We start from the raw sequence: 18,473 nt of genomic DNA, 5'->3' as shown, positions 1-18,473 counted from the left end.
ACACAGGGTTTCTGGCCACATCGAGGGCCCGGGTGGTGGTTGGGGATTGAAAATTTATAACAATTTTCTAGTTAAATGATTTTCTCCAGCAACTGTGCTGACATGAAACTTAGAGCAAGGTACGCTCCGTGAACCTGAGTTGTCTCGTGTGTGAACCGTCTCCCTACTGAGAAGCTTAGGTGAAATTCCCTCAGGAATGGTTGGGGTCCTGTCTGCCGCCCAGTAGGGACCCAGTCACATTTTGTTGAATGAATGAATGAAGTAGTCATGCTTTCTCTTTTTTTCCCCCTCCCACTTCCTATCCCTACTGCCAACTAAGTTACTTTGTGCTTCCTTTCAAATCGGGTGAAAGAAATGAAGCGAGTAAGCAAGACCTGGTGGAGTGAGGGTTAGGCCAGGGGTGGTTTTTGGTGCCTCAGCTCCAGGAAGGGGCAGCCCAAGGGTCCGGGAGAGTGGCCCTTCCTAGCCTAGCCGGAGGCCCCTGAGAGGTTCGTAATTGTGTTGGCTCTTGACCTTGTCCAGAGAATTCCCTCCAGTTAGCTGCAGGAATGTCCGTTCCCAAGGTTTCTTCAGGCTCTGACCTCTGACAAGCAGGTGAAATGAATCCCTCTGGAGAATTACGTGCATCTTTGAATCTGCATAAGGAATTCCAAATCAACCAATCAGAAAACAAAGTGGGGCTTGGGAAGCAGGGGAGGAAGGAATGGGAAGGTCTCCTCAAGGATTTTCTCCCTGGGATGAAAGTATTTACATTCAGATTTGCATATGATTTGCACATAATTTGTGTCTAGCTACAAAGCCTGTCTGTTGTTCAGATAATGTTTAAGCTCAAGTTGATTTCCAGAAGGTCCGTCTCTTCCCCCGCCTGTCTTTCCTTACCCCATCTACTCAGAGGTACCGTGGAAAGGTCAGGACTTTCAGACAACAAGGGTAGTCCCTGGGTCACGTGCTTTCTGTGTCAGCAATCCTGCATGTGATTACGCATTTTATTGTCACAAGCAAAAGAAACCAGGACAGGGCTGCCCGGAGGGCAGGATTGGAAGCAGTAAGGAGAGAGAGAACTTGGCTGAATTGGCAAGGGGAAAGTTAGCCAGATAAGCCAAAAAAAAAGGTAAAGTCTGGGAAAAGTAATGAATGGCAGTAGCTAACATTTGTGAAAGTGCTTACAATATCCCTGGCATTGTTTTCGGTGCTTTATGTGTCTTATGTATTTAATCATCACAACAGCCCTAGGAGGTGAATACAATTGTTACCAGCATTTTATAGATGAGTGCATGGAGACACACGGAGGGTAAAGAACATGTTTAAGGTCATGCAACTAGAAAAGAGACAGAGTCAAGACTTGAATTGGTCCTCAGACACGAGAACTGTGAATTATGGAGCCTGCTTTGCTGGGTATAGAGCAAAAAGGCAGACTTCCAGAAGTAGGAGAGAGGGCCCGCTCTTAACTCTAGGCTGCAGGATAGGCTCTAGGACAAGACAGGGCTGGGGACAAAATGTCTGGACATCAGGGGATCAGGAAGTGGGAAGAGCTGACACCCTCTGCAGGCATGAGCTGCCGCTCTGTTTTCACCCCTTCTGGCTTTGTCTGAAGCCACCCCTGTGGACTTTCTTTTGACAGAGAACTGCCCTTCGGGCCAGAACTGCCCTAAGCCTGTGGCAGTGCTGTCTGTAAGCCGGCTGCCTGGGCAAGTGGGAACTACTTGGTCAGTGGCCTGGAGTCAGAGGTGGGCTGGCCGAACAACGGCAAGGATGGGTCACCCTCTCCATCGTCAAACTCCCAGAGACCACCTCATCAGGGGAGTGACCGGCAGGCGAGTGGTGCCCACTGGGGACAAGCGATGGTGCTTAGCTGGTCTGACCACAGTGTGAAACCTAAAGAAAGGAGACCCTGCTCGTGGCTGCCTGGAAATAACCCCACCTCTCTGTTCAGTCAAACTCGGGGTGTTTTTTTTTCGTTTTTTTTTTTTTTCCCAGCATGGCTCTGAAATGCGGATTTTCCTCTAGTTTTTATTCATTTTTTTCCCCTCATATTTTATTGCGTTGATCAGGACGTTGTCAACTGCTCCAGAATGAAAAGTAACCAGCAGCAGCTGGGAAGTGAAGGGGATTGTAGCTGAAAACAAACCTTGCGAGAGAGAAAGGGGGAAAAATAATTAATGAAAGATGGTGTAGAGGCCTCCAGTTAGTATTGGCCAGGCAGTGTGAGAAACTTCCACAAGCCAGGGCATGTTGTCGAGGAGAGAGTGTTGTCATCTGCATTAATTTGCATAACAATAGGCCGGCCCCTCATTATGCATAGGGATGCTGACGGGCACCAGCCAGAGTGCCTTTCCATGGGAAAAGGCTCTTCCTTTGAGGAGACAACTTCTTCCTCCTCCCCCCTCCCCACCACCCCTCCCCCGCTTCTCCTCCCCTATCTCTACCTTCTCCTCTCTCCTGCTCCCTCCTCTCCTCCCCTCCTTCTCCTGCCTGCTCTCCCTCTTCCTTTCCCATTCCCTCGTCCTCCCCTCCTTATTCCCCTTTTCCCGCCCTCTTTTTCTCCTGTCCAGTCCTCCTCCCAGGGCAGAGTCCAAGTCCCTCTCCTTGGGGGGGACCTGGGGTCCCAGTGCTCTCCGTGGGGAGGAAAGGGTGTTACAAAGTGGAAGGAATGCTTTCCAAAACCTCCCAGACCCACATTTCTCCCTCCCACCTCTTGGGAAATGACCCAGAAGAAGGTGTGAGTGTGTGTAGTATAATTGAAAACAAATGGATCTTCCCTGGAAGCAATGGCGTTGGGGGAGAAGCCACTGTGGGAGCAGGTGGGGCAGAAGATACCAAGGTTTAGGGTGGGAGTGCAGGACGGGGGAAAGGACAGAGACTAAAGTGGCATGGGCTTTCTTCAAGGACCTTGACATCTATTTCGGAGCAAGCTGTGCTCCTGAAGAAGACTTCAAACTTGGCACAGCACAGCTTTGTTTGTCTCGCTTCCCTCACTGGGCTCTGGGAGGCTGTAGAATTCAAGGGGAGGGTTGGGAGCCAGATTATCTGGGTTCAGATCCCATCTCTGCTATTTACTGGCCATCTGACTTTGGCCCTGTGACTTAACTCTGTGTCACCCAGTGTCCTCACAGGTAAAACTGGGATCATAGTGCCTCTCCTCACGAGGCAAAGTGCTTAGAACCTACCTGGCACATCTTAAGCAGCCACTAAATGTTACATATCACCATCCTTTCACTCTGGCCTCCACGATTTTCATGTCCCTTTTCATGTCCCGTATAAAGTAACCCAGGGGGTCTCAGACTGTTAGATGACTGATTGTATTGGCAGACCCTCCTCCCCCTCCCCCCTCCCCCCACCCTTACACCCCCCCCCCGCCCCCTCCACCCCTGCCCCCCCCACCATTGTCCCTAGCCACTACCACCAAGGGGATGGCAGGCTTGGTGGGACTGGATGACTCATGATCAAATAGTGCCCTTGGGATATAACTGTCCCTGTTTTGTCACATTGTATCAGGTCAGATGAGGAGCCCAAATCATTTCACTGCAGTTACTGCAAGTTCTAGAAGGCTTATCTACAATGTGTCTCATGGTATGCAGTGTTCTCTCTTTCCCAGAACAAGATTTGATTGCCAGGGTTGAAATGACTGCATCTAAAGCTGATTGTTACCTGCTTAGTTTTGGTCGCAGTGTCTCTGCAGAAAAGAAATAGGGCATCTCACTAATGGAGCTTACAACCCACCCACTGGCTTAGAGAATGAGTTTGGGACAGTTCAATAGCATTTCTCACACTTTTTTTTTTTAATTCAGCCTCAGTTTTATAAATATTTGCTTTTCTGTCCTGTCCTTTAATTTAGTCTTTTAAAACAGATATTTTTCACTACATGCAAATCAAACAGGTGGTAATTTAAATGCACTTTTTGTGAGTTTTTTAGTAGAAAGTGTGATGGAAGTGACAATCAACTATAGTCTCAATTCTAGCACCATAGCTGGGTAGTACCATGGCAGGATGGCATGGGGAAATGTAGGGACATGTGCTCAGATAGCCTCATCTTATAACCATGTTTTAGCTGTTCAACCCTAAATGGGTGTTAACATGATAGGAAAATCTCCAGAGGAGGATTGTTCGGATCCTGCACAATATTTTAATCCATAAAAATTAGATGAAGTCATAAAAGACATGCTTATGAAATGTGTTTATGATAAAAAACTGGAAGGGATAACTAATATTGATCAAAATTTACCAATTTACCAATCAAAATTCAAGATAATCTGAGAGTCGGTAGCAGTGGATCCAAATAAACTAAATGATATTCAAGCAGAACAAATGTATAGTCCTGAAAAATTTTCAGTTTCAAAATCAATTGATACGGGTTTTCATGGAAATAAAATCGGATTTGGGGTTCATGACAAGCTGAGTCAGAACTGAAAGTGTTGAGACAGCAGCCAACATTATTGAATCCAGTCTTAATGTCTTAATGAAGACACAGGTGATTTGCAATAGAAGAATAGACTGGTTTCCAAACTTTCATTGGTTCATTGGTAACTTTGTTTGGAATTCAGGATGCACTTTTTTTTTTTCTCTGCTAGAAACACTGTTATAAATTAACCAGGCTTCGACATAGTGTCAGTTCAAATCTAGCTGAACAACAGTATCAATAATAACTTTGATTCCCATTGGTGGACAGAAAGACAAGCCCTGCTTAACTGTTTCCAGACTTGACATGTGTTTTGTTCTTCATCCTGCCCAGCCCCTGCTCTTCATCTCTTCACACTCCTGTCATGCTCTGCATCCTGCTTATTCCTGCACAGCTGGGCCTTGGGCGGGAAAAAGGTGACCACTGGAGCAGCCATCCGGAGAATGAGGGAAAGGAGGTGGATGGCCAACTGCAAACACTGCCCAGCCTCCATTTTGGGAAAAGGCTTTCAACGTTGATTTGGCTGCAAAAGAGATTAGTAACCCCAGGTAGAAAATGATAATCAGCATTTTAAAAGATTAGCCCTGAAAGGTGCAAATTCAAGATCCATTCTGCATTCTGCTGGAATTTCAGGACTTAGTAATTTTTTCTTTTTTCTCTGGAAGTCTTTGAATTGTTAGATCTCACTGTAAAAGGTATCGTGTCCAGGCAAGAGGAGAGAAATCATAGCAACCTTCTGTTGGTTTTTAGTTTTCAGAGGGTTGAAAATTGCTTCTTAATGGGAAGAAATCTCAGTATGGATGATGATGATGACGATGATTTTACTTTCTAATTCTTGACAAACCTGAGGTTTAAATATGGTTAAAGTAATGATATGTCACTGATGACATCATCTCATAATAAGGTCCCCTGCACTGGGTGCATAGACGTTGATGTGTGTCTGTTATAAACTGAATGGATATGCCACCCCACCCTCCAACATTCATGTGTCAAATCCTACCTCCCAATGTGATGGTATCAGGAGGTGAGGACTTTGAAGGTGATGAGGTCGTGAGGGTGGAGCCCTCACGAGTGCAATTAGTGCCCTTAGCAAAGAGACCCCAGAGAACTCTCTAGCCCCTTTCTGCCTTATGAGGTCACAGAGAGAAGAGGGCCTTCTACAAACCAGGAATTGGGCTCTCACCAGATACAGAATCTGCTGGAGCCTTGATCTTGGACTTCCCAGCCTCTAGAACTATGAGAAGTAAATTTCTGTTGTTTATAAGCTCCCCCCAGTCTATGATGTTCTATTATAGCCGTCCATATTGATGAAGAAGTTCCCATCGCAAACCCAATCATGCCGGGATGAACCAGATACAAGAGCAGGTCCCAGGTGAGCGAGAACCCTGACCCCTCTGAGAGCATTGTTTTCCTTCTGAATCTTTCAAAGGAATGGCAATCCTGATGATTAGGAAATAAAGCATTCCACCAAAATTTCACATTGCCCCAATTATATTCACAGCAAAGAAAAAAGAAAGGTACAAAGGTACTCTGCTATGCTCTGGTAGGCACTGGGTGGCAAATTTAAATAAAATGTCTTCACGGAAGGCTTAACCTCATGGTGAGAGAAAAGGATGGTAATCAGATTATTGCAATGCAATGTAGAAAATTCTAGAAAGGGGGTGATAGTAAGGTGCTATGAGAGTACAGAGAGGAGGCTGAGCTTGCTGGGGGAGGGGAAGGCTTCCTGCAGATCACTCACACTTAGGGCCTGGAGGATGAGTAGGAGTGACCCAGGTGAAGGGCTCAAGAGATCTGCTGAGGGAAGCCATTCAGGTACAGCCACAGCTGCGAGAAACAGCGCGGTGTGATACGTGGTACGGTGTTGCCTTCACCTTAGACAGCAAAGCAGGCAAAGCAAGGAACGGCAGGAGATACAGAGAGAAGCCAGGTCACAAAGAGCTCTCCAGGCTGGGTGAGAGAGCTTAGACTTTATTCCATACACAAAGGGCGCTTGTGAAATATGCTGTTAACATAGCATATAATATAGGACATCGAAGATGGGTATAATCAGAATTGTTTTAGAACGATCGCTCCTTAGGCAACAGAACTCTTCCCAAGTTCTAACTGCCATAACGTGGGATTTGGAGAAATAACAGATGAATTTGTGAAGAAGGTAACATTTGAGATGACTCTTGAAATCCAGGTAGAATTTGAACATACAGAGATAGGGAATGGGTATTCCAGATGGAGGGAGACATACAAGCAAAAATAAACCCAAGAGATTCGGGGAAGGAGGAGGAGGAGGAAAAGGGTAGAAGGAGGAGGAGAAAGCATAGGTCATTCAGTGTGAATATGCCTAGAATGGTCAAAGAGAAGGGTGAGAAAATCAAGTCAGTAAGGTAACTTGGGTCAAGATTATGGAAGGCTTACTTGCTTGTCTTTTATTTGTATTAGTTCCCTGCCGCTTGGCTCACGAAGCCTTCTGAGCAGTGATGAGTCCTGTTGCATCCATTCTTTGGGATGACACATGCATTTGTTGTGGGCAGCATTCTTCATGGTGCTTGGTGATGGTGCTTTCTTTTCTGAGTTGGTAGCCAGGGCCCTGATGCCCAGGGTGAGAGACTTGCTCTGGGCGCCAATATTTCCTTCTGCTTCACTACAGAGAGGGCCTGTAGGCTCTGTGGTCCATGCTGGTGCCTCCGGCCACTGACAAGCATGTGCATTTATTTGGCGATTCCACTATCTGCCTCAGGTGCATACACCATGGGAAGTACCAGTGACAGGTACTTTACTTCTCAGGCTAGTAAAAAAATGTATGGGTTGGTATCTTGTCGGGTTTACTTGTTTAACTACTCCAGTGAAATGACTTGGAAATAAAAACCAACAACACGCAACTGGTGACCACAGTGATTGACTTGTAACTCATATGCGCATGTGCCCCTCTGCGCAATGCTGCCTTCTCATGGCGGGTTCCACTCCCCTCTTTTGGACTTCTTTCTGTCTCCACAGCTTTAGAGAGAGTCTAGTTCCCAGACGCCAGGCACATTTCTAAGCCTTCTTTAATGTAAAGGAGTTTGGACATGAACTTGAATGGCTATTGAGCTGATTTTCCAGCCGACAGGAGATGGTTAATTGTATGCTTTCTATAGGAGTCTTAAGAAATCTGTCTGGCCACGTTAGTAGTGGCTTGAAATTTACAAGTTGAGACCGCTGGGGGCGTAATAAAGAACTCAGGGTCCCCACAACTCAGGGTAATAATCCCGTAGGTGAAAAGTAAAGTCCAGTGGGCAGATCTCACAGGCCTATAACAGGGATGATCAAAAGTAAACATGGTCCGAGTTTAGCATCTCTGGCAATAGTGTGTTCTTTCCTCCTGGGATAGCATCTATTTGTCCAAAAGCATATGCAGTCAGTTGTCATTTATCATAAGGTGAGTCCTGTTTGCATCCAGGCCTAAAGCCAGGTTATCCAGACTTTAGCTTCCTGGTAATAATTTGGGAAGGAGGTACTAGTAAGGAGACAAAGGAATACTTGGGCAAAGACGGAGATAATTAAGGAACACTGTTCATTCTCTCATTCTACAAGAAGTCATTAAATATCCTTCCTTCCTTCCTTCCTTCCTTCCTTCCTTCCTTCCTTCCTTCCTTCCTTCCTTCCTTCCATTCTTGCTTCCTCCCGTTCTTCCTTCTTTTCACTTTCTGTGATGAGTGCAACACTATAGTCATTGCTGAGTCCTATGAGTGATACCGAAAAAGAGAGTAAGGTACAACTCTAGTCATTTCGAAGCCTGGAAGCTATTGCTGTAAAAGAGAGAAACCCATATAAAACAGCTGGGAAACAACAACAAAAGGAAAATATAAGTAAATACTTGGGAGTTATCTCGTTAGCACGAGGAAAGGCGTAGGCCACACCAGCTCTGAGTCGCTTGAAAAAGAACCTAAAGTTTTGCTTGACTCGGTGTGGTCTTTAGGATCCAGGGCAATAGGTTCTTGAACAATCTGGAAACAAGAAAACTGGTGCTGCAGAAAACGTTGATGACAGAAGAAGAGAGGAGAAAAATGCACCAGTTTCAGCATGAACGGCCACAGCTCTTTCTAGGTGGGTGTCTGTAGAGAGACTGAACTGACAGGATGTGAAGTCTTACTCCCGTCACATTAGGACGGAAAAATTGTCATAAAAGGTCCAGTTTTGCTACTTCGATATGACAGTGTTCTCCAAGACCCGGCTTTGTCCTTGGGGCCTTAGGGGCTCTGGCTGGCTTTTGTAGTGTCGTGCTTGTTAACAACAATGCTATTTTGCTCCGTCTTAAGGGGAAGCTTGCTCTTTTAATTAGTTGCTAACTTTTCTTAAGCCTGATGGCGTCATTTCTCTTAGGTTTTCTGGGGTTGAGTGAATTTGCACGGCGGGCTTGAACCACGAAGCCTGTTTTTGTTGGTTTTGTTCTACCAGGAACGTTTAAGTGAAAACAAAAAACAAAACAAAAAGTTCTCCTAGGAAGCAAACCTGTTGTTTTACCGAGGTTGGGTTGCTGTATCCGACGCTTCTCTCACCATACACGCTTCCTGTAAAGCTTTCTGAGGACACCGCCTCCTCTCCCTGTGGCCTCCTCTCATTTCGGGTCCCTGGAGTGTTGATGAGTGGGTAATGTGCACTTCTGGTTCCTGTTCTTCATTGTCCTAAAGGACTTTGTGGTGGCCTGGTGTGGAGTGTGTGTGCACGCGTGCATGTGTCTGCTTTGCTTCTGGGAACAGGGAACAGGGCAAGAGAGAAACAGATGGGCCCCCTGAGCTTCCCCTTGGCCTGGAAAATGAAAGGCGGAGAAAATCGTAATAAAAAACGGAAACAGCTGTGGTGGGACAACAGCAGCTTGTGGGGTGGGTCCCAGCCTGAGGGGGGTTGCAGTCTGTCAAGATTCTGCTCCTCGGCGGGTTGAGGGTCACCAAACAGTGTGCTCAGCATGGATGTTGCCCACTCTGTGGTCAGCAGAGCTGTGCTTCGCCCCTCCCCCGCCTCGTCACTCAACGAGCCAGACTGTAAAATGGAGATTGGATTATCTTTTAATACAGCAGAGAAGAAGACTTGCAAATAAGCCCCCTCCCTGCTGCTGGTAGTTAACTGTCTGTGCCGTCGTTCTTTCCTCAATCTCATATAAATTCCACCAACTTGGTGGAAACCTGGTCTTTGCTGGGGTCTTGGCACGTACAGCCAACAGCAGGTTAGCACACGGTATCATTTTTGTCGACGCTGGACCAGGGTGATACACTGAATAGTCAGAAAAGACATTTAGTCCTTGGCTCCCTTTCAAAAGCTATGGGACTTGTCCTCCCCAGGGACTTTTGAGTTGGGTAGCTCTGAGAAATCAAGAGTGAAAATGTGGCAACTGGGGGCAAGGATGTCAATAGCACATCAGCCCAGGCAAGAGTTTCTGGGAAACAGGACTTTGTCACCCTCCCCCCCATCGATGATGAGTGGCAATTCTAGTTTCAGTTAAATCACTGCAGTTGTAATCAAGTATAACCTTGCGGTGTCGAGCAATCTAAATGCTAGTCAGGTGGAAGATGGCTCCACAAATCAGCGTATTGATTCTTTTCTTCCGGGGATCAATTTATTTATTTATTAAGTAATCTTTCCTTTTTCGTGTGGTCTTTAAAAAGCCATCCACGTTCAGATGATGAATTTTAAAAGCCAGGGGACTCCTGACAATCAACTCTTGATTCACATAACTCCCTTGACGATATTTAATCTAGGAACATAGCTCGCCATAATTTATTAAAATGACTTCTTTAATGGGGGTCTTTCCCTACTAGGTGTGGGGTCCCTCTGTACCATTAGCTTCCAGCATGGAGCCTGTCAGCTGGCAGACGAGGAAGAAACATTTGTTGTCCTGATGATTATGACCTCTTGAGCAATATGTCTGAATACACCAGAGCAAGACAGTTCTTTCCACAGTCTATGCCCAGCGGGACCGTTTTTGATTAATAGCTATGGGTGCTGGCCTCTAGCTGGACAGCTGAATTTCATTTGGCCTCCTGTCTATTGATCGGCCACGACTCATGGCTGATTTCTGATACTCTGTTGGCTCAAGTTACTTTCCTGCCATCTTAATTTGGTTGTCTGGCATGAGGAGTAGGCTTGGTTTCAACAGTTAATCATTTGCATTAGGTCTGAATAGAAATGACCAGAAAACACCGATGAAAACTGGACACAGAAGAGTCTTGGTGAGCATAAGAAATCAAGGAGCAGGGGCAGAGGGGAGACTTAAAAATGCCTTATTATTATTATTATTATTATTATTGTTAGTTTTCAAATCCCGGAAAACAGCTGCAGGTGGAGGATAGGATGGATTTCAAGAATTCTCCATGGAGGCAGGGGTTCAGACAGGGGCCAGCTGGGTGATGAAATCAACTCAGAGGTCAGATGTGTGCTCATGTTCAGTGAAGGCTTCAGAAATTTCAGGGACTTTCAAAATTGGCTCTGGAGGCGGCAGGTCTGTTGACTGGGGAGCCGGGGGCTAGTGCTTGATCATTCTGGGATGCAGGGGCCTCAAGCGTAAGGGGAAATACGGCTCCAGACTCCTTCCTCTATCTCTGCTTTGGGGAACCCTACAAGAGAAGTGCTCTTTTTTTCTGAACTTACAGAGGTGAAGGATACTCAGAATAGGAGTAACTGTTACCCTGTTAAGGGGCTTTACGCTGTAAGTGCAATAGCTCCACAAATGTCATCTTTCCACAAAGCCCTTTATCTGCATGTGGGTCAGCTCTCCACAGGTCAGACAATTTAGGGTAATTTGAATAAGCACCACCTAGAAGTTCCGATGTTTATTTGGGCTTTTAACATTTCCCTCCATTATCCTGCCTTCTTCCACCTCCCAAGCTGCCTGTAAGGGAGCTGAGAGTCTCATATTAGACACTCTTGGATTCCCAGTTCTCTTTGTCTCCAGCTGGACCTGGGGGACAAGTACTGTTGGCTCCCTCACAGTGCTTGGCACACCCTATATGGGTCTAGCTGGATTTATACAGTGCAGAGACAGCTGCAAAAATGAAAAGTCATAAGAAAAATGGATATCCAAACTCTTCCCATCCAAAGAAAGGAAATAAACATCTGGGTTCCAGAAGAGTGTAGGGGGTCGTCAGATCTGATGTCGCATTAATTCTGTAATGCAAAACAATGTGCAAGAGAATTACATTGAGGAAAAGGGGTCATTGGAAATGCAAAGTAAACGCGTGAGATACCATTTCACACCCACAAAAATAGGTGTCAAATTTTTAAAACCTGACAACAAATGTTGGTATTGATGTAGAGAAACTGGGGCTCTCCTCCATGGCTTTGTGGGGGTGTGACATGATTTATGTACTTTGGAAAATGGCTTGGAAGTTTCTTACAAGGTTGAGTATTTATTCTGTGACCCAGCAATAACATTTCTAGGTATTTTCCCAAGAGAGATTTGTATCAGCTTTATTCACAATAGTTCCAAATTAGAAAAAATCCAAACGTCCATCACAGGAAATGGATAAACACGTTGTTGTATCTTTATACGAGGGAATACTACTCAAGGAGAGAAAAGAACAAACTACTGATACATGGAGCACTGATGCTTTTACGGAAATTACGTTGAGCAAAAGAAGCCGGATAGAAATGGGTACAGACTGTCTAATTTCATGTACATGAAGTTCAAGAGCAGGCAAATCTAATGTGCAGTGATAGAAATCGGACCAGTGGTTGTCTGTGGGAGATGGGGATTAACTGAAAAAGCGAATGAGGAAACTTTCTGGGATGATGGTTATGTTCTCTACGTTGATAGGGGTGGTGGTTGCTCAGATATACACATTTATCAAAAATTATAGAGTTATACACTTACGATCTATGCATTTCACTGTAGGTAAGGTTTTTTTAGAAAATGCAATTTTCACCTCAATAAAACAAAGGAGGGGGGCAGAGTCAGAAATAAGAAAGGCAATCTGTGAAGGATGATTTTTGGAGAGTTGGTGCCACATAACAGTACCCATCCTTTCTTCACTGGGGAGGCGTGGTGGTGTTATCCACTAACCCCAAGTGCAGCCAATGGAGCTTTAAGAGAGGTTGTTCACAAAGCTTTGGAATGAGTCAAGAAACACAGAGAACTGGTGCCTGTCTCGAGTCCGGGTAACTTGTGTGAGTGGTGACTTCCCTTAGGTAAGCGATGTTTTTCCACTAACCCAATGTGGTTCCCTGGGAGAGAGAGCAAGCCTGGAATCTGTTAGGTCCTGCTTGGCAGTCACCTGCCGGGGCAAGGAGACCTCACAGGAAGAGGCTGGAGGTGTTCTGAGCATGCTTAGCAGTGAGATAGGAGTTGAAACCTACCAGTCTGAGGAGTACTGTATCTGCCTGAATCAATACAGCTGCACAAATGGAGAGTCGTGAAAGTGCCCCAGGGGAGAAGAGGCAGCGCCAATCAGGTGCCTGGCCCCCTTGGGAATCCCGGCGTTAACCATCTACTAGGATCCAACAGTGAGACGCCATCCAGATAAATGTCCTTTTCACTTTCTCCTCCTCTCCGTCCTTGCTTGTCCTATCCCCTTCGACTCTGTTGGGCAGACAGAAAACAGCAGCAGCTAGCTAGTGGGAAAGGGGGCAGCGGGACCATGCAATGCAGAGAAACTCTCTTCCCCACTACAGGTTTCCACCAGGAAGCCATCATGAGTTCAAGAGCAAAGAAGACTTAACATTAAGCCAGTTTAGTTATTACTTAGGATGGGGCATTTCAATGAGTTTTTAAAAATGCGATAATTCCATAACCAGAGGACATTTTATTTTCTGAGAATGCTGGGAAAAGTCATGTTCTCATTCCCCCAAGTTTCAGCCCCACCCCCAGTGATCACTCAGGGCCAAGGGAAGGTTCCAGCTCCTGAATAAAGTGGAAAGAGACAGTAAAGGCAAAATAAAGTTGCATTTGATCGCAATCTACATATTATGCTTATTTTCTACTGTAGGCTCATCCACACGCACCTTCAAGTGCCCATGAAGCAGTTTAACTACTTCCCTACATGCCACAGTTGGTTAAATGGCACCACCTGTCACCTGTCACCAAGGACAGAGCACAGAGGTCATCCTTGATTCCATCTTCTTTCTTGGTCTACATCCCACCAGTTCTCAAATTTTGCCATTTGTGCTCCTAGAATCTCATAAGCAACCCCTTTTCTCCACTCTATTGCCACTTGTCCTCAGCTCAGGCTTTCATCTCTGCTGCAGTGGACTACAGAAGAAACTCTTCAGTGTTCTCCCAACAAAGTAAAAAATCTGGATTGGTGAAGGGGGAGCAATGCCTTCGTTTTAGCACACAGCTGCTCTTGTCATTTCTCTTGTTAAAATCTTTCTCAAGTTCCCCACGATTCCACCTCTGCTTGTCTCTCAGTGAATTCTCTGCCATTTACCTACCCACATCCACTCCTAGTCACACCCAACCAACTTGTAGTTGCCTCCAACTGTGAACCTGTTTCATACCCCATGGTCTTGCATAGTCCCTTCTCTGTGCCTCAGTGAGCCAACTTCCCCTTTCTCTAGCAGGCTTTCTCTGCCTTCCATCTTCTGTATTTTTATAGCATTCTCTGCACACCTCTAACTGAACACTATTGTTGGTTTAATTACTTGACTTCCATCCTTTTTCTTGTGAGCTCCTTATCTTATTAGTTTTGGAGTCCTGCCCTGAAATAGTAAATACTCATCAAAATATTCACTTAATTGATTATTTAACTACAGAGTAATTGATAACTTTTTGCCTCTGAACCCCTCATACTCAGTTCCCACCTGAGGATCTGGGGGAGTCACAACAGCTTAATATATCAATGAACTCACCAATAGTTATTGAAGCTCCTGTTATGTGTTGAACACTTTTCTAGGTACTGGAGATAAATTGGGAATAAGACAAAGTTCAAAGCCTTAGTCAGAGGAAACAAACCTGTAAATGACTAAAGATAATTTCAGGGAGTGATGTGGTTGCAAAAGCAGACAGGATAGTGGGAGAATGACTTGGATTATGGCAGTATGGACCACTCAATCTAGAAGGGTCAAGTAAGGAAGATCCCACGGAAGAGATGACATTTGAGCTGAGATCTGAAAGACAGAAGGGAGACAACCGGGAAAATTCGGATGAAAAGGTGCTTTCGGTCAAGGAAGTAGCAAGTACAAAGGCTCTTAAATGGCAAAGAGCTGGAGAGATTTGAGAATGAGAAAGAAGGTGGGGGGGCACAGAGAATAAGGCAGATACGGGCAAGAGAGAAGGTCACAGAAGTAGGCTAGGGCTAGATTGTGTGGCGAAATGGCAGCCAGCCTTTTCGGAAAAGGCCAGCTAGTAAATATTTCACGTTTTGCAGGCCATGATCTCTGTTCCAATGACCGCATTCTGCTAACATAGCAGGAAAGCCGCACATGTGATATATGTAAGTTAATGAGCATGACTGTGTTCTGATAAAAATTTATTTGTAACAATAGGTGATGGGCAGGATATGGTCTGTGGGCTGTGGTTTGCAAACCCCTGGAGTAGGGCGTAGCATCCTTGGTAAAGAAGTTGGGTTTTATTCCAAGTGGCTAGGTGTTGAATAAGGTCAGGGAGGTCATATGGTCCATTTTGCTTTAAAAAGATTCCCTGTAACAAAATTTGCAACATAAGAATTTATTCTCCTTTTCCTGTTATGAATTCTATTTCATATTCTCTTTGGGAAACAGGACTCGGGTTGGGGCGTGGGGGTGACAGATACTGGGGTTGGGCAGTCAGTGGTGGTTGTCTATGCCAGGTACTAGTTTACGTGACTGTTGGTTAATTGCTTAATCTCTCTGAGCCTTGGTTTCCTTCTTAATAAAACTGTAATAATAACACCTGTCTCTATGGGTTATTAAATGGATTAAATGAGATCATGTATATAAAACATCTGTCACAGTACCTGGCAATGTAAAGGCTCGATGATGTAAATCCCTTTTCCTCTCTTTCCTTCCATTGAGCCTGTATATGTCACGCTCCAGTCAAGACAGAGGTAAATGTAAAACTTGGTAATTAAGTTCACAAAATCAATTGCACAATTACACTATAGGTGAGAAATTTCTCACCATCACATAACCTGGTGATTTGTCTACTCCAATAATGAACACAATTTTAATTTAAGTTAATAGAAGTACTACAATTTCTGATTACAAAAGAGTTGAATTTATTTGTATTCCATGTTAGTCAAACCAAAACTGGTGTCCTGGAAGTAATTCTGGGCGTGCTGATTTGAGGGGAACGTTAGTAAGTGAAGCACATTCAAAAAAGAAGGACAACTTATGGAAGGGTTTGGGAACAATATCCGGTGTAAAATGTATTGGAGTGTATAGCATGGGGGAAATACTAAAAGAAAACTTGAAAACTGTACAAATAGTTGAAGAGCTATCATTTGGAACAAAGACGAGACTCCCATCGTGTTGGTGTAGCAGTGGGTCACCTTGCACCATTGGATCAAGGAAACTTCTGAGACGTGATTTTTCTGCAGTGAGTTCTCCATGATAGCAGAAGTGAGTTCTCAATCAACGTAAGCGTTCTGGAAGAACTGAGGAGACACAACAGCTGAGATGTTGTAGAAAGGATTTTTGCAATGACAGCACAAAATAACGACCTCCTATCATAACTTCCAAATTTTTGATCCCATAAACCTGCGGGGCATTAACTAAATCTCTGGAGATTAAGAGACCCTCTTGGAGGAGCATCTCAGATCTTATTCCCTGGCATATGTCATCAGTTTGGTTCAAATAAACTCTTACAAAAATCCCCTGGAAGCCCCCCCCGCCAAAAAAAAAAAAAAAAGAGAGAGGCCCTCTTGGATACCAGGGACTGGATCCTTCTCTTGAGGTCTCTGGTAAACAAGGGGATTGTGAGTTACATGAATTCATGTTCATCAAGAGGTAGAGGGACTGATAGAGGGTGTTTGCCATGGGCAAGAGGCAATGGCTAAGGTGAAAACGGAGTGGGTTACTTATATGGAAATGGGGTCAGAGTAAATTTCACGTCACTGAAAAATGGATGGAGATTAGGAGAGCACAAAAGAGTTCAGGAAATTCGCACCAAAACCAGTCCCAAATCCGTCAACTACCCCATCCCCTTGCCATCCTAGACTACGACGCTGTCATCTCTCACCTGGATGGCTTCAATAGCCTGCGAACTGGCCCTAATCAGTTGTCTTTTTTTTTTTTTTTTTTTTTTACTAGCACGTGAACAAGAAAGCATGAGGGAAAACTATTTGTTTTCTCCTTTCTTCTCTACCCTAAAATGTAAGCTCCGTGAGGGCAGGGGCTGCATCTGTCTTGTTCGCTGCTGAATCCTGACCTACAAGAGATGTTCCACAAATGTTTATGAGAATGACGAGTAGGAATCTTCCTAAGGTGGCATGTGGCCACCTGAAATCATGGAAACTGGACTAAGTTCCATATAAAAGCCTGAAATTTCAAGGGATATGTCTAGCAGTAGCTTCGAGGTACTGTACTTATTACCTGATTTTTGCCTGGTTGTTTTGAATGAAGGCAAATCTGATATTGCCCCTTGTTGTATTTGTTCTCAAAATAATTGTTCTTCAGCTATCCGGAGTAAAAGAGTACTAACTTGTGAATGATAGAAAAGAAATAGCCCAGTTAGGGTTCAGCAAACTTTTTTTTCAGCTGCTAGCGTCCATGGGGGACCCTAAGAAAATGCAGGGGAGAGGTGGCATAAGAAAGGAAAAAAGAAATGAGTAGGAAGGGGCAGTGAAGAAATGAGGGAGGAAAGGTAATTAACATTTCTTGTGGTCTTTCTTTCATCGAACCCTATTATACCCATGAGCTAATATCTTTTGAGAAATGAAAATCATTTGAGTCTCAGAGGGATAAGAAAATTGTGTAAGCTCAAGTGGTAGAAAGCTGTGGTAGAGATTCCTAATAATGCATTCTGTGACATTGCTTGGGTCCATAGACATGATGAAAGGTTATATTTACAAAGCACCTACTAAGTGCCAGGCACTGTTTAGAAGAGAAAGAAAAGCATCTTGCTTATAGCCTCTGATGTCATATGGTTTGTTGTCCAACGGACCCAGGTTTTGTGGGACCTGACGCTTATTAGTTGTTTTTTTGTATGTTTTTTTTACGTAAGTAATTGCTTTTATTTTATTTTTTTTTCTGTTGTATCTTTTTTTAATTAATTTTTTGACACCCTTTACCATTCTCTACCTCCCCTATTTCCCACTTACCCTCTGGCAGCCACTAAACTGTTGTGTCTATGAGTTTTTATTTGTTTGTTTGTCTTGTTTGTTTGTTGCTTTCAGTTTTATATCCCACATATGAATGAAATCATATGGTTCTTGACTTTTTCTGTCTGGCTTATTTTGCTTCGCATGATAAGCTCAAGATCCATCCATGTTGTCGCAAATGGCAGTATGTCATCTTGTCTTATGGCTGAGTAACATTTTCGGGGGGGGGGGTCTTCAAGAAAAAGAACTTAAATTTAAATTTAAAAAGTACAAGATTAATTACAGGGCCATAATAGGAGTCTGTGCAAGTGACGAGTCCTGAAGCTTTAGCTTCTTTACTGTCAGAGTAAGTCCATCTCTGACTATAGTAATAGTCATCAATTAATTTAAGTTAAAAAGTGCCACAATGGTGCCTCAAAAATCTGGATTTTGGAAATCAGGGGAAGAGAAGGGATAAGATGGAGTTGAGGTGGGAAAGTCAAACACACACTCAAACTAATCCAAAGGGGCCATTTTAGTAATAGCCCAAAAGACTGGCTCTGAGTTTTAAATTCCCTTTTGTTTATTCCCTTGGGTTAAAAATTCCCTTTTTGTTAAAATAGGAAAAAAAAAAAAATAGTGCAAATAAACAAATAACCTTGGATCTAAATACAAGCCTCTTCTGGTCTGGAGGACTGTTTCCTAGGCTTCTAATAAATATCTTGTTGTCAGGGTGATAAGCTCTGCATTTCTGGATTTAGACTAAAATTTCCTCTGAGATATCTTACAATCTGGTGATATCGGTCTTGGACTAGATCTGGTAATGATGGTGAGCGGATTCAGAGACGCTCTCTCTGCACTCTGGTGTTGCTTGTATTTTTCCTGCATATCAGAAT

This window comes from Rhinolophus ferrumequinum, chromosome 21, assembly GCF_004115265.2.
Source record: "Rhinolophus ferrumequinum isolate MPI-CBG mRhiFer1 chromosome 21, mRhiFer1_v1.p, whole genome shotgun sequence".
Lineage (NCBI taxonomy): Eukaryota > Metazoa > Chordata > Mammalia > Chiroptera > Rhinolophidae > Rhinolophus > Rhinolophus ferrumequinum.
This window is presented reverse-complemented; position numbering follows the sequence as displayed.